The sequence below is a fragment of the Theropithecus gelada genome, chromosome 7a (genome assembly GCF_003255815.1).
Source record: "Theropithecus gelada isolate Dixy chromosome 7a, Tgel_1.0, whole genome shotgun sequence".
Lineage (NCBI taxonomy): Eukaryota > Metazoa > Chordata > Mammalia > Primates > Cercopithecidae > Theropithecus > Theropithecus gelada.
Genome location: NC_037674.1, coordinates 52,492,227 through 52,504,410, shown reverse-complemented (window position 1 = coordinate 52,504,410; position 12,184 = coordinate 52,492,227). Strand labels below are relative to the sequence as shown.

Sequence of the window (12,184 nt, the reverse complement as noted above, 5' to 3'; positions counted from 1 at the left end):
TTATCCCAGCACCATTTATTAAATAGGGAATCCTTTCCCCATTTCTTGTTTTTGTCAGGTTTGTCAAAGATCAGATGGCTGTAGATGTGTGGTATTATTTCTGAGTGCTCTGTTCTGTTCCATTGGTCTATATCTCTGTTTTGGTACCAGTACCATGCTGTTTTGGTTACTGTAACCTTGTAGTATAGTTTGAAGTCAGGTAGCGTGATGCTTCCAGCTTTGTTCTTTTGGCTTAGGATTGTCTTGGCAATGCAGGGTCTTTTTTCGTTCCATATGAACTTTAAGGTAATTTTGTCCAATTCTGTGAAGAAAGTCATTGGTAGCTTAATGGGGATGGCATTGAATCTATAAATTACCTTGGACAGTGTGGCCATTTTCACGATATTGATTCTTCCTATCCATGAGCATGGAATATTCTTCCATTTTTTTGTGTCCTCTTTTATTTCATTGAGCAGTGGTTTGTAATTCTCCTTGGAGAGGTCCTTCACATCCCTTGTAAGTTGGACTCCTAGGTATTTTATTCTCTTTGAAGCTATTGTGAATGGGAGTTCACTCATGATTTGGCTCTCTGTTTGTCTGTTATTGGAGTATAGGAACAGTTGTGATTTTCACACATTGATTTTGTATCCTGAGACTTTGCTGAAGTTGCTTATCAGCTTAAGGAGATTTTGGGCTGAGACAATGGGGTTTTCTAAGTATACAATCATGTCATCTGCAAACAGGGACAATTTGACTTCGTCTTTTCCTAATTGAATGCCCTTTATTTCTTTCTCCTGCCTGATTGCCCTGACCAGAACTTCCAACACTATGTTGAATAGAAGTGGTAAGAGAGGGCATCTCTGTCGTGTGCCAGTTTTCAAAGGGAATGCTTCCAGTTTTTGCCCATTCAGTATGATATTGGCTGTGGGTTTGTCATAAATAGCTCCTATTATTTTGAGACACGTTCCATCAATACCGAATTTATTGAGAGTTTTTAGCTTGAAGGGCTGTTGAATTTTGTCAAAGGCCTTTTCTGCATCTATTGAGATAATCATGTGGTTTTTGTCTTTGGTTCTGTTTATATGCTGGATTACGTTTATTGATTTGTGTATGTCAAACCAGCCTTGCATCCAGGGATGAAGCCCACTTGATCATGGTGGATAAGCTTTTTGATGTGCTGTTGGATTCGGTTTGCCAGTATTTTATTGAGGATTTTTGCTCATCATAAACTGGCCATCAGAGAAATGCAAATCAAAACCACAATGAGATACCATCTCACATCAGTTAGAATGGAGATCATTAAAAAGTCACGAAACAACCGGTGCTGGAAAGGATGTGGAGAAATTGGAACACTTTTACACTGTTGGTGGGACTGTAAACTAGTTCAACCATTGTGGAAGACAGTGTGGTGATTCTTCAAGGATCTAGAACTAGAAATACCATTTGACCCAGTCATCCCATTATTGGGTACATACCCAAAGGATTATAAATCATGCTACTATAAAGACATACACCCACGTATGTTTATTGAGGTACTATTCACAATAGCAAAGACTTGGAACCAACCCAAATGTCCATCAGTGACAGACTAGATTAAGAAAATGTGGCACATATACACCATGGAATACTATGCAGCCATAAAAAAACTTGTCCTTTGTAGAGACATGGATTCAGCTGTAAACCATCATTCTCAGCAAACTATTGCAAGAACAGAAAACCAAATACTGCATGTTCTCACTCATAGGTGGGAATTGAACACTGAGAACACTTGGACACAGGAAGGGGAACATCACACACCGGGGCTGGTTGTGGGGTTGAGGGAGTGAGGAGGGATAGCATTAGGAGATTTACCTAATTTAAATGACGAATTAATGGGTGCAGCACACCAACATGGCACATGTATACATATATGGCAAACCTGCACGTTGTGCACATGTACCCTGAACTTAAAGTATAATAAGAAAGAGAGAGAGAGAGAGAGAGAGAGAGAAGGAGCACTCAGGTCTTGTGGTCTGCTTCTGTCCTTCAGTTCCTGCACCCACCCTCTCTCACTCACTCTATTCTTTCCTTCCTTAGTCCAAATGGGTCAGAAATGGCACAATTCAGCTCCCTCAGGGAGCGCCTTCCAAAGAGTCCAACTTCTAATTAGCATCACAAAGGAATTGTTCATCTGATACTAAGAAAGCTTTTCTAGCCTCTCAGCCCCACTTACTGTATTGCCTAAGCCTTCAAATTGTAGCTTGTAATTTTACGCTTTTTGGTATCACCTTCCCACGGTATATGTTTTTGTTCTTGTGACATCCCTGACCCCAAAACCTAGTGCTATCATGTTAGTGCCTATAGCTGAAAAGCTGAGCATAGATATTTATGTAGATTATGGGAATATAAAGAAGCCAGCAGTTAGGAAGCTTGTAAGGGAGAAACACAGAATAAGGAGCATCATCTCATTGTGCTTGCTTCTTTTAAACTAACATTAACAGACAAGGATAGTAGAAAAGTGGAAATGATGTCTTTTAAATGTTAACAAAGTTTTCCATATTGGGAAAAACGATCATAAAAATTTTCACTTCAGGACTTTCTCATCTCTATAAATTAGGCTACTGAGTTCTAAATTTATGGACTTGCCAAAACCTACTTGTATTTTCTCTAAACAGGTCTTAAGGTGCCACAGATGCTCAGAACAAATCTAGCCTATACTGCTAATGAACACGCAAACAGTTTTCCCCATCTGCCACCTCTGTCTAAAAAGCTTTGAAGGCCTTCCTCCCTGATCACAAAGAACATAATTATTGTCTACAGAAAAGTCAAGTACAAAGGCCACTAGCCTTTGCAGGCCACCAAAGATTAACAGCTGCCTCTTCTTTGATTGGGAGAGGTAATAACAGTTACTCTAGTTAATAATTGGATGGATTCCCTGGCTGTGTAATTCAGATTGAGACTGTCATTTTTTGCTGGCCTTTAGCTAAGTGGGGTTATTAGAATGGAGCCACTAATCCTATTAGTCAGTTGTCAGTCTCACAGTGGGTGAGAGCAGGGGAAGGCAGAGCTTTTAAGGTATTATGCCAGGTACGTAAGGGAAGCTACACGTCTTATCTTTAAAGGTATGTTTTTCTCAATCAGATCAGAATTACCAAGCTTTTTATGAAAGTTTTTTCCAGTTTCATATGTCTGAATGCAGAGAATTGGAAAAGGGTTTAAAAGGGAATTCACCTTTCTAGAATGAGATATTTTCAGTCACTGAAAAAAACTTTGCTTGATACCTTCAGTATGTGCATCCTGTGCTTGGCCCTGGGTAGGAACACAGACACAGGAGAGTTTAGGCTTTACCGTCTACTACATGGACACAAATAACTTTGCATAAAGTAGAAAGTGGTAAGGGCCACACACAAAAAATATACAGAGAGCTTTGACTTTAGTTGAGGGGATCTGAGTGACTTAACAGAAGCAGCAGCATTTGATCTTGGTCTTAAGGGATTGGGAGAGCATTTGAACACTACAAGTTGGAAAGGTGGCAGTTTGAATGGAGAAGATAATTATGGTTAAGGATTTTTAGTGTACTTGCTTTTTCTGGATGCTAAGAGGGATAGGGATAAGTATAAAATGGTGTATCTGAAGAGCATCCAGTCTTCTTATTATGGCATTAAGGCATCCAGAAATGTAATACATCCAGAAATGTAATAAAACTGTATAAGAAGTGCCAAGTGATTGGCACAGGAAGTTAGTGTGGTATGAAAAGAGAGGAACAAGAGATGGGGAAGCTTTCTGTGTTATTTAAGTCCACCTAGATTTGTATGAGGATTATTTTCTTTTTGGATTTGCATATAAGGTCTTTAACGCCACATGCTTGCGAAGGTTTTTTTCTCTCTTAGTTTTAATATTTGGTTGGTTCATCATTGAGACAGCTTGATTTTCCCTTTCTGTCCCCATGAGATGAAGAAGTCAACTCTAATATCACAGGATTGTTTCATCCATCTTTATATATAAACTGTTAGGGAATGGGATCCAGTGAGCAGTATTTCTCCTTGTTATATTTAACATGCCTCTATATTGTGTTAACCTATCATATCTCACAGGAAATAAATTTTTACTGTCTGAAATAAGTCCTTTCATTTGTTCATTCTTTTGTTCTATCACTTATCTATCAGGTGTTTACCATTCCTGCTCTGTGCCAGGACTGAGGCTGCAAAGATGAGTCAGATACCACTCTTCAGGAGCTTGCAGATAAGAGAGAATGGGGCCGTGAGGTAGGGCTGAGGTGATGGATGAGTAGGGCTTGATGTGGGGCATGAAGAACTTAGGATGATACTGAGCAGTGTTTCCATCTGGCCATGCTCCATGAAAGAGAGTCCTGAGGTGGCTTGTTGCATCTCTAATCCAGAAGTAAACATAACCAGAATCTTCCTTAGCTCCAGGCAGAGATTTGGGAGATTTCTTTATTTCACAGTTGATTTTACTTTTTGCTTTTTTTTTTTTTTTTTTTTTGAAAAGCTGCAAATAATAAACTAAAACTTCAGTTTCCAGTAGTGCATTAGTAAAAAGTTGGCTCTGAATGGCCTTTATCTTCCTGAAATTGGCTTATTCGGTCCTGTTTAATATCTGTTAGAGCTTGTGTCAGGTTTTTCAAGAGGTCGCATCCATGTTGTTGGCATTGCAGAAAAGGCTTTGAGGGTTTTTTTGGAGGCTTTTCTTAAGGCATAGATGTATACATTAAAATGATCTGCTTTTACTCAGTCCTTTTCCCCTCCAATTCTGCAGTGCTGACCCAGTTTCCTCCCATTGTGGAGGGGTCTGCAGGAACAGCAGTGGTGCTGCTTGGTTTCCCTGTGGACACACTGATCAGCCGGTGTTTCTGCTTGGCTTAACATACTCTATGCCCTGTTTTTGAGTTGAGAGATGTCAGTACATAATGGCTTTACACTAAAATGGAATATGAGAGGAAAGTTTAGTTCCTTTCTTGATGGATGTTAAGAAAGTTCAGGGTGAACATGTCCTCCAGTCTTGGAAAACTGAATCTCATTCTTTGGTCATGAAGCTCATTTCCAGTGAAAAACTATTCTGTAAGGCAAACATAATAACAAGAATGGAGGATTTCATCCTGGAGTCATACTAGAGAAATTACTGTTTCTGTTTTCGCAGTTACAACCATGTATAATGGGGCCGGACGTTGTGGCTCACGCCTATAATTCCAGCACTTTGGGAGGCCAAGGCAGGTAGATCACCTGAAGTCAGGAGTTCAAGACCAGCCTGACCAACATGGTGAATCCCCATCTCTACTAAAAAAAAAAAAACACAAAAATTAGCCGGGCATGTTGTCAGGTGCCTGTAATCCCAGCTACCCGGGAGGCTGAGGTTGCAATGAGCCAAGATCGCACCACTGCACCCCAGCCTGGGCGACAGAGCAAGACTCCATCTCAAAAAACAAATGGACGAAATATATATATATATAAAAAATAAGAGTATCTTTGTCAGCCGTCCTTCTCATTCAGCAACATTGTTGAGCAATTACTGAGTGCAGTCCCCTATGCTAAGTCTTTGGGATATGATGATGAAGCAGACATGGTCTCTGACATCAGGAAGCTCAGAGTTTAGTGGAGATACAAAGATGAAAAACTAGAGGATCATCCTTCCTGAAAAGGAACAGTTTATGCAAAAGCACAGAGGCATGAAAAAGTAGGGGTCATATAAGGAATTTAGTTACAAGAGAGGCAGGATCCTGGCAGGGAAGGAGGCTATTGGAGAGGGATCAGATTCTGAAGAATGATTCTAAGGTCCATGGATCTTGTTCTGTAGACTGTGAAGAAGTTGTCCCTGGAGTGTTTTAAGCAAAGAGTGATGTAATGACATTTACTCTTTAGGGTATTTCTTCATTGTGTATCCAGGGCAGGACTACTCAAACGGAGTCCATAAGCCAGTGCCAGGCCACTGTTATGAAACATAATGAGATATATACACAAATCAAGAGTAAATTTTGCAAATTGACAGAGTAATTTTGTCTTTTTGCATCTACTATTTTATTTATTTATTTTTATTTCCATAGGTTTTTGGGGAACAGGTGGTATTTCATTACATGAATAAGTTCTTTAGGGGTGATTTGTGAGATTTTGGTGCACCCATCTCCCCAGCAGTATACATTGAACCCAATTTGTAGTCTTTTATCCCTCACCCTCTTCCTACCCTTTCCCCCAAGTCTCAGAGTTCATCGTGTCATTCTTATGCCTTTGCATCCTCATAGCTTAGCTCCCACTTATCGGTGAGAACATACAATGTTTGGTTTTTCATTCCTGAGTTACTTCACTTAAAATAATAGTCTCCAATCCCATCCAGGTTTCTGCAAATGCCATTAATTCATTCCTTTTAATGGCTGAGTAGTATTCCATATATATATATATGTATATACACACACATACACATATATATACACACATACATATACACACACAGACATACATATATATATATACACACACACGCACACATGTACCAGTTTCTTTATCCACTTGTTGATTGATGGGCATTTGGGTTGGTTCCACATTTTTGCAATCACGAATTGTGCTGCTATAAACATGCGTGAGCAAGTATCTTTTTGTTATAATGACTTCTGTTTCTCTGGGTAGATGCCCAGTAGTGGAATTGCTGGATCAAATGGTACTTCTACTTTTAGTTCTTTAAGGAATCTCCACACTGTTTTCCTAGTTTACATTCCCACCAGCAATGTAGAAGTGTTCCCTTTTCACTGCATCCACACCAACATCTTTTTTTTTTTTTAATAGCTATTCTTGCTGGAGTAAGGTGGTATCACATTGTGGTTTTGATTTGCATTTCCCTGATCATTAGTGATGTTGAACATTTTTACATATGTTTGTTGGCCATTTGTATATGTTCTTTTGAGAATTGTCTATTCATGTCCTCAGCCTGTGTTTTGATGGGATTGTTTGTTTGTTTGTTTTTGTTGTTTGCTAATTTTAATTGCTAATTTGAGTTCCTTGTGGTTTCTGGGTATTAGTCCTTTGTTGAATGTATAGATTGTGAAGATTTTCTCCCACTCTGTGAGTTGTCTGTTTATTCTGCTGACTGTTCCTTTTGCCATGCAAAAGCTCTTTAGTTTAACTAAGTTCCAGCTATTTATCTTTGTTTTTATTGCATTTGCTTTTGGGTTCTTGGTCATGAAATCCTTGCCTAAACCAATGTCTAGAAGGGTTTTTCTGATGTTATCTTCTAGAATTTTTATAGTTTCAGGTCTTAGATTTAAGTCCTTGATCCATCTTGAGTTGATTTTTGTATAAGGTGAGAGATGAGGATCCAGTTTCATTCTTCTACATGTGGCTAGCCAATTCTCCCAGCACCTTTTGTTGAATATGGTGTCCTTTCCCCACTTTATGTTTTTTGTTTGCTTTGTTGAAGACCAGTTGGCTGTTAAGTATTTGGGTTTATTTCCGGGTTCTCTCTTCTGTTCCATTGGTCTATGAGCCCATTTTTATACCAGTACCTTGCGCTTTTAGTGACTGTGGCCTGTTTGAAATCAGGTAATGTGATGCCTCCAGATTTGTTCTTTTTGCTTAGTCTTGCTTGGGCTATGCAGGCTCTTTTTTGGTTCCATATGAATTTTAGGATTGTTTTTTCTAGTTCTGTGAAGAATGATGATAGCATTTTGATGGGAATTGCATTGAATTCTTAGAGTGCCTTTGGCAGTGTGGTCATTTTCACAGTATTTTAAAATGTGGCCTTCTACTTAGTACATTTTTTCCCATTTGTTCAGTATTTCATCTGTATTTCACAAAAGTGTCAGTCTATAATGGAGTAAAAATGTTAAAAACAAAAAATTGGGTTTTTTTTATAGAGTTTGGGAAGCAGTGCTCTAGAAAATGGGCTGGTTAGGGTAAACTTGGACCCAAAGATACTAATTAGGAGATTGTTATAATACCTTAAACAAGATACCATGAGAGCCTAACTAGACATGGTTCTGACATGGTTATTAACAGTAGGCATGGATAGAAGAAGCAAGAACTGTAACAGAAGTAGAATTTCCAGAATTTGGAGGCTGGATCAGTGTGAAAGCTGAAGAAAAAAGGATAATCTGGAGGAGCAAATGTTCTTTTGAGAGTCTACTAAAAATTGGACCCTTGCCCTATGCATTACTATGAGCTTCTCCATCCCTGTTTCACAGAGATGTTTCATTTATTTTTAATATGGTTATGACTTTTAATGTTTTAAAATATTTTATCTGGAATCCTTATTTGTTTTACATATAAGAAAGGAGGTGTATGTATGTGTTTACATCCCCATCTTGACCCTCTACCATTTTCCCTACACTTGAGATGTTTCCACAGTTCCCTAGGCTTGATATAAAACTACTGGTGGGATAGCCAGTCCCTACCAAATTAAATCCAGAAAATATTTATACATACTATATGATCTAATTTATATGAAAATCTATGATAGACAACACTAACTTATGGTACTATGAAACAAATCAGTGGTTGCTTCAGAGAGGAAGGATTGACCATGGAAGGAGCATGAGGGAACTTTCTAGGGTGATAGAAATGGTTGTGTCTTGATAAGCATTTGTCAAGTTTGATTGAACAGTATATTTAAGATCTGAGCCTTTCACCCAATTATAAAATATACCTGAATTAAATTTTTTAAATCACGAACAGCCAGTAAACATAAGATGTTCAATCTCCCTGGTCATCAGGAAACAGGAAATAAAAACCTCAATAAAATGCCAGTACACACCCATTACAATGACCAAAGTTAAAAAGACCGGTAAAACCAATTTTAGTGAGAATGTGGAATAACGGGAATTAACACTATACCGCCAATATTGTTCGAAATATTTTAGAAAGCTGTTTGGCCATAGCTACTAAAACTGAACCTATGCATACTCTGTGACCCAGCAGTTCTACTCCTAGATATGCCCAACATAGCTGAATGTCACATGTGCCAAATACATGTGCACAAATGTTTAAAGGAGCGTTGTCCAAAGTGTCAAAGTAGAAACAAGCTAAATGTCAATCAGCAGTGAAACATTTAAATAAGTGGATATAGAGAGTCACAAAGGAATAATATACAGCAAAGAAAATGAATGAAATACTGCTACAGGCAGCAACATGGATGAATTTAGAAATAAACAATCAACCAAAAAAAGCTAGACACAGTTGGATAAAGTGTGATATAGATATGAAAAGAAGGCAAAATGAATTCATGAGTTTAAAAGTTGGGATAACCTTTACATTTTGGCACAAGGAAGAGATAGTGAATAGGATGGGCACAAGGGATACTATGGCATGCTATGAAGCTTTGTATTTTAATTTTGGAGTTGTTACACAGTGTGTTCAATTTTTTTTTAACTCATCGAGCTGTACAATTATGATTAGTACACTTCTCTATGTATATTATATGATAATACACAGAGCTTATTATTCTAAGTATATTGACATCCTAGCATAAAAAGAGGGAATAACGACAGCATTACAGTATTAAATAAACTATTAAGTACCTGGATTTTGGAGGTTTTGATTGTTTGTTTTAACTTTGCAAAGAAATATTTTTCCATTAATAACAAAATTGTTAATTTTAATCTTACATGTATGAGTCTTGTCTAGCTGTCACAATGAACTTCTTATATTCACAAAATGTATTTTATTGTGCACAAAGAGCAATTGAATGATTAAGATAAGCATTTGATAACACTGCTCAACTCTAGACATGTACTGGAGACAATAATTGGTATGTCATTAATGCTCAGAACACCAGAAGAACGAGGCAAATATGTTTGACAGAGCTTATATATACTAATATCTCCTCCCCACTCGCTTTTCAACAAAACCTCAGTATTTCAAAGTTTCAAGGCTGTGGAATACTATTAGAAGAAATGTAAGGCGGTGATGTAATAGAGGGGTTGTATTAGTTTGCTTGGGGTTGCCATAACAAAGTGCCAACGACTGGGTTGGTTAAACAATAGAAATTGATTTTCCCTCAGTTGTAGATGCTGCAAGTCCAAGATCAAGGTGTCAACAGGTCTGGTTTCTCCTGGACTTCTCTGTCCTTGGCTAGTGGATGGCCACCTCTTGCCGTGTCCTCATGTGGCTTCTTGACTGTGCAGGTGTAACCCCGGTGCCTTTTTCTCCTCTTATAAGAACATCAGTCACATTGGACCAGAGCCTACTCTAACAGCCTCACTTTTAACTTAGTTACCACTTTAAAGATCTTCTCTTCAAATACAGTTACATTCTGAAATACTGGGGGTTGGGACCTCCACATATGGATTTTGAGGGGGGCACAATTCAAGGCACAATAGGTTGCTATCTTATTTTTTACATATATGTTGCATTGATTCTGCCTATGCTTAAAAACACACAGTGTAGCATAGAATTACTTTTCTCTTTCCCATGCCAAAGAAGTGCAAATAACTTGCAAATGTTATTTCCCACAAGGATTATATACAGATCGTAAATTGCATAGAAATAATCGTAGGTTTAGTTCTAAAATTGTTACTTAATGTTCTCCTAAAATAGCTGAAATGGTATTTTTTTAAAAGGATACAGCTAAAATGATTAGATATTAGATTATCTTTTATTGCTGAAGACAAATATTCTAGTAGAGGGAATCTTTGTGGAAGTCTATATTGTTAGGTGGTAATTAAGATTACAATGTGATAAAGATGTGATTTTTAAGTAAGTATTGCTAAAAATTTATATATAATTTTTTTCCTTTGCCTGGAGTGCTTCTTTTCTTCCCCCTTTCTTTTACTTGTCTTAAAACCTCAATTTTATCAGAGAAGCCTATCCTGACCCTTTCCCCATTATATAGTTGATTCTCCCATTATTCTCATAGAGAACCTTTTATCTTTCAAGGTACTTATAATTAAAATCACCTTATTTATAACTATCTGATTAGTGTTCTTCTAGGCACTCATTTTTTCTCTAATTTTTAATTTTTGTGGGTACATAGTTTATATATTTATGGTTTACATGAGATATTTTGATATAGGCATACAATGCTTAATAATCACATCAGAGTAAATGGGGTATCCATCACCTAAAGCATTCATTTTTTTGTGTTACAAACAATCCAACTGTATTCTTTTAGTTATTTGTAAATGAACAATTAAATTATTATTGAGTATACTCACCCTGTTGTGCTATCAAGTACTAGGTCTTATTCTTTCTGACTATTGTTTTGTACCCATTAACTACCCTCACTTCCTTCCCCGCTACCCGGTCCCCTCACCACCCTTCTCAGCCTCTGGTACCCATCCTTCCATTCTCTATCTCCATGAGTTCAGTTGTTTTAATGTTTAGCTCCCACAAATAAATGAGCACATGTGAAGTCTTACTTCACCTGGTTCATTTCACTTAACATAAGGACCTCCACTTTCATCTATGTTGTTGCAAATGACAGGATCTCATTCCTTTTATGGCTGAATAGTACTCCATTCTGTATATGTACTACATTTTCTTTATCCACTCATCTCCTGATGGAGTTGCTTCCAGTTCTTGGCTATATTGTGAATGGTGCTGTAGTAAATATGGGAAAGCAGATATCTCTTAGATATATGGATTTCCTTTCTTTTGGGCATATACCTACCAGTGGAATTGCTGGGTCATATGGTAGCTCTGTTTTTAGTTTTTTGAAAAATCTCCAAACTGTTCTCCATAGTGGTTGTACTAATTTACATTCCCACCAACAGTGTATGAGAGTTCCGTTTCCTCCACATCGTCACCAGCATTTGTTATTACCTGTCTTTGGATAAAAGCCATTTTAACTGGGGTGACAACTATGTTGTCTATCATAGATTTTCATATAAATTAGATCATATAGTATGTTTGTAGTTTTGATTTGCATTTTTACGATGATCAGTTATGTTGAGCACCTTTTCCTTTGCCTCTTTGCCATTTGTTTGTCTTCTCTTGAGAAATGTCTATTCAGATGTTTTGCCCATTTAAAAAATCGGATTATTAGATTTTTTTCCTTTAGAGTTGTTTGAGCTCTTATATATTCTGGTTGTTAATCCCTTGTCAGATAGATAGTTTGTAAATATTTTCTCCCATTTCTCCCATTCTGTGAGTTGTCTCTTTGCTTGGTTGATTGTTTCCTTTGCTGTGCAGAAGCTTTTTAACTTGATGTGATCCCACTTGTCCCTTTTTGCTTTGGTTGCCGGTGCTTGCCATCTACCAAATTTTAAGCTTCATGGAGGAGAGCAACT

General features: G+C 37.6%; 1 protein-coding gene across 2 annotated transcripts in view; it reads left to right on the top strand.

Annotated features, from left to right (window-relative positions):
• SCAPER (S-phase cyclin A associated protein in the ER) overlaps window positions 1-12,184 on the top strand; it is a 583,444-nt gene that overhangs the window by 403,593 nt on the left and 167,667 nt on the right. The gene's annotated exons all lie outside the window — the stretch shown is intronic.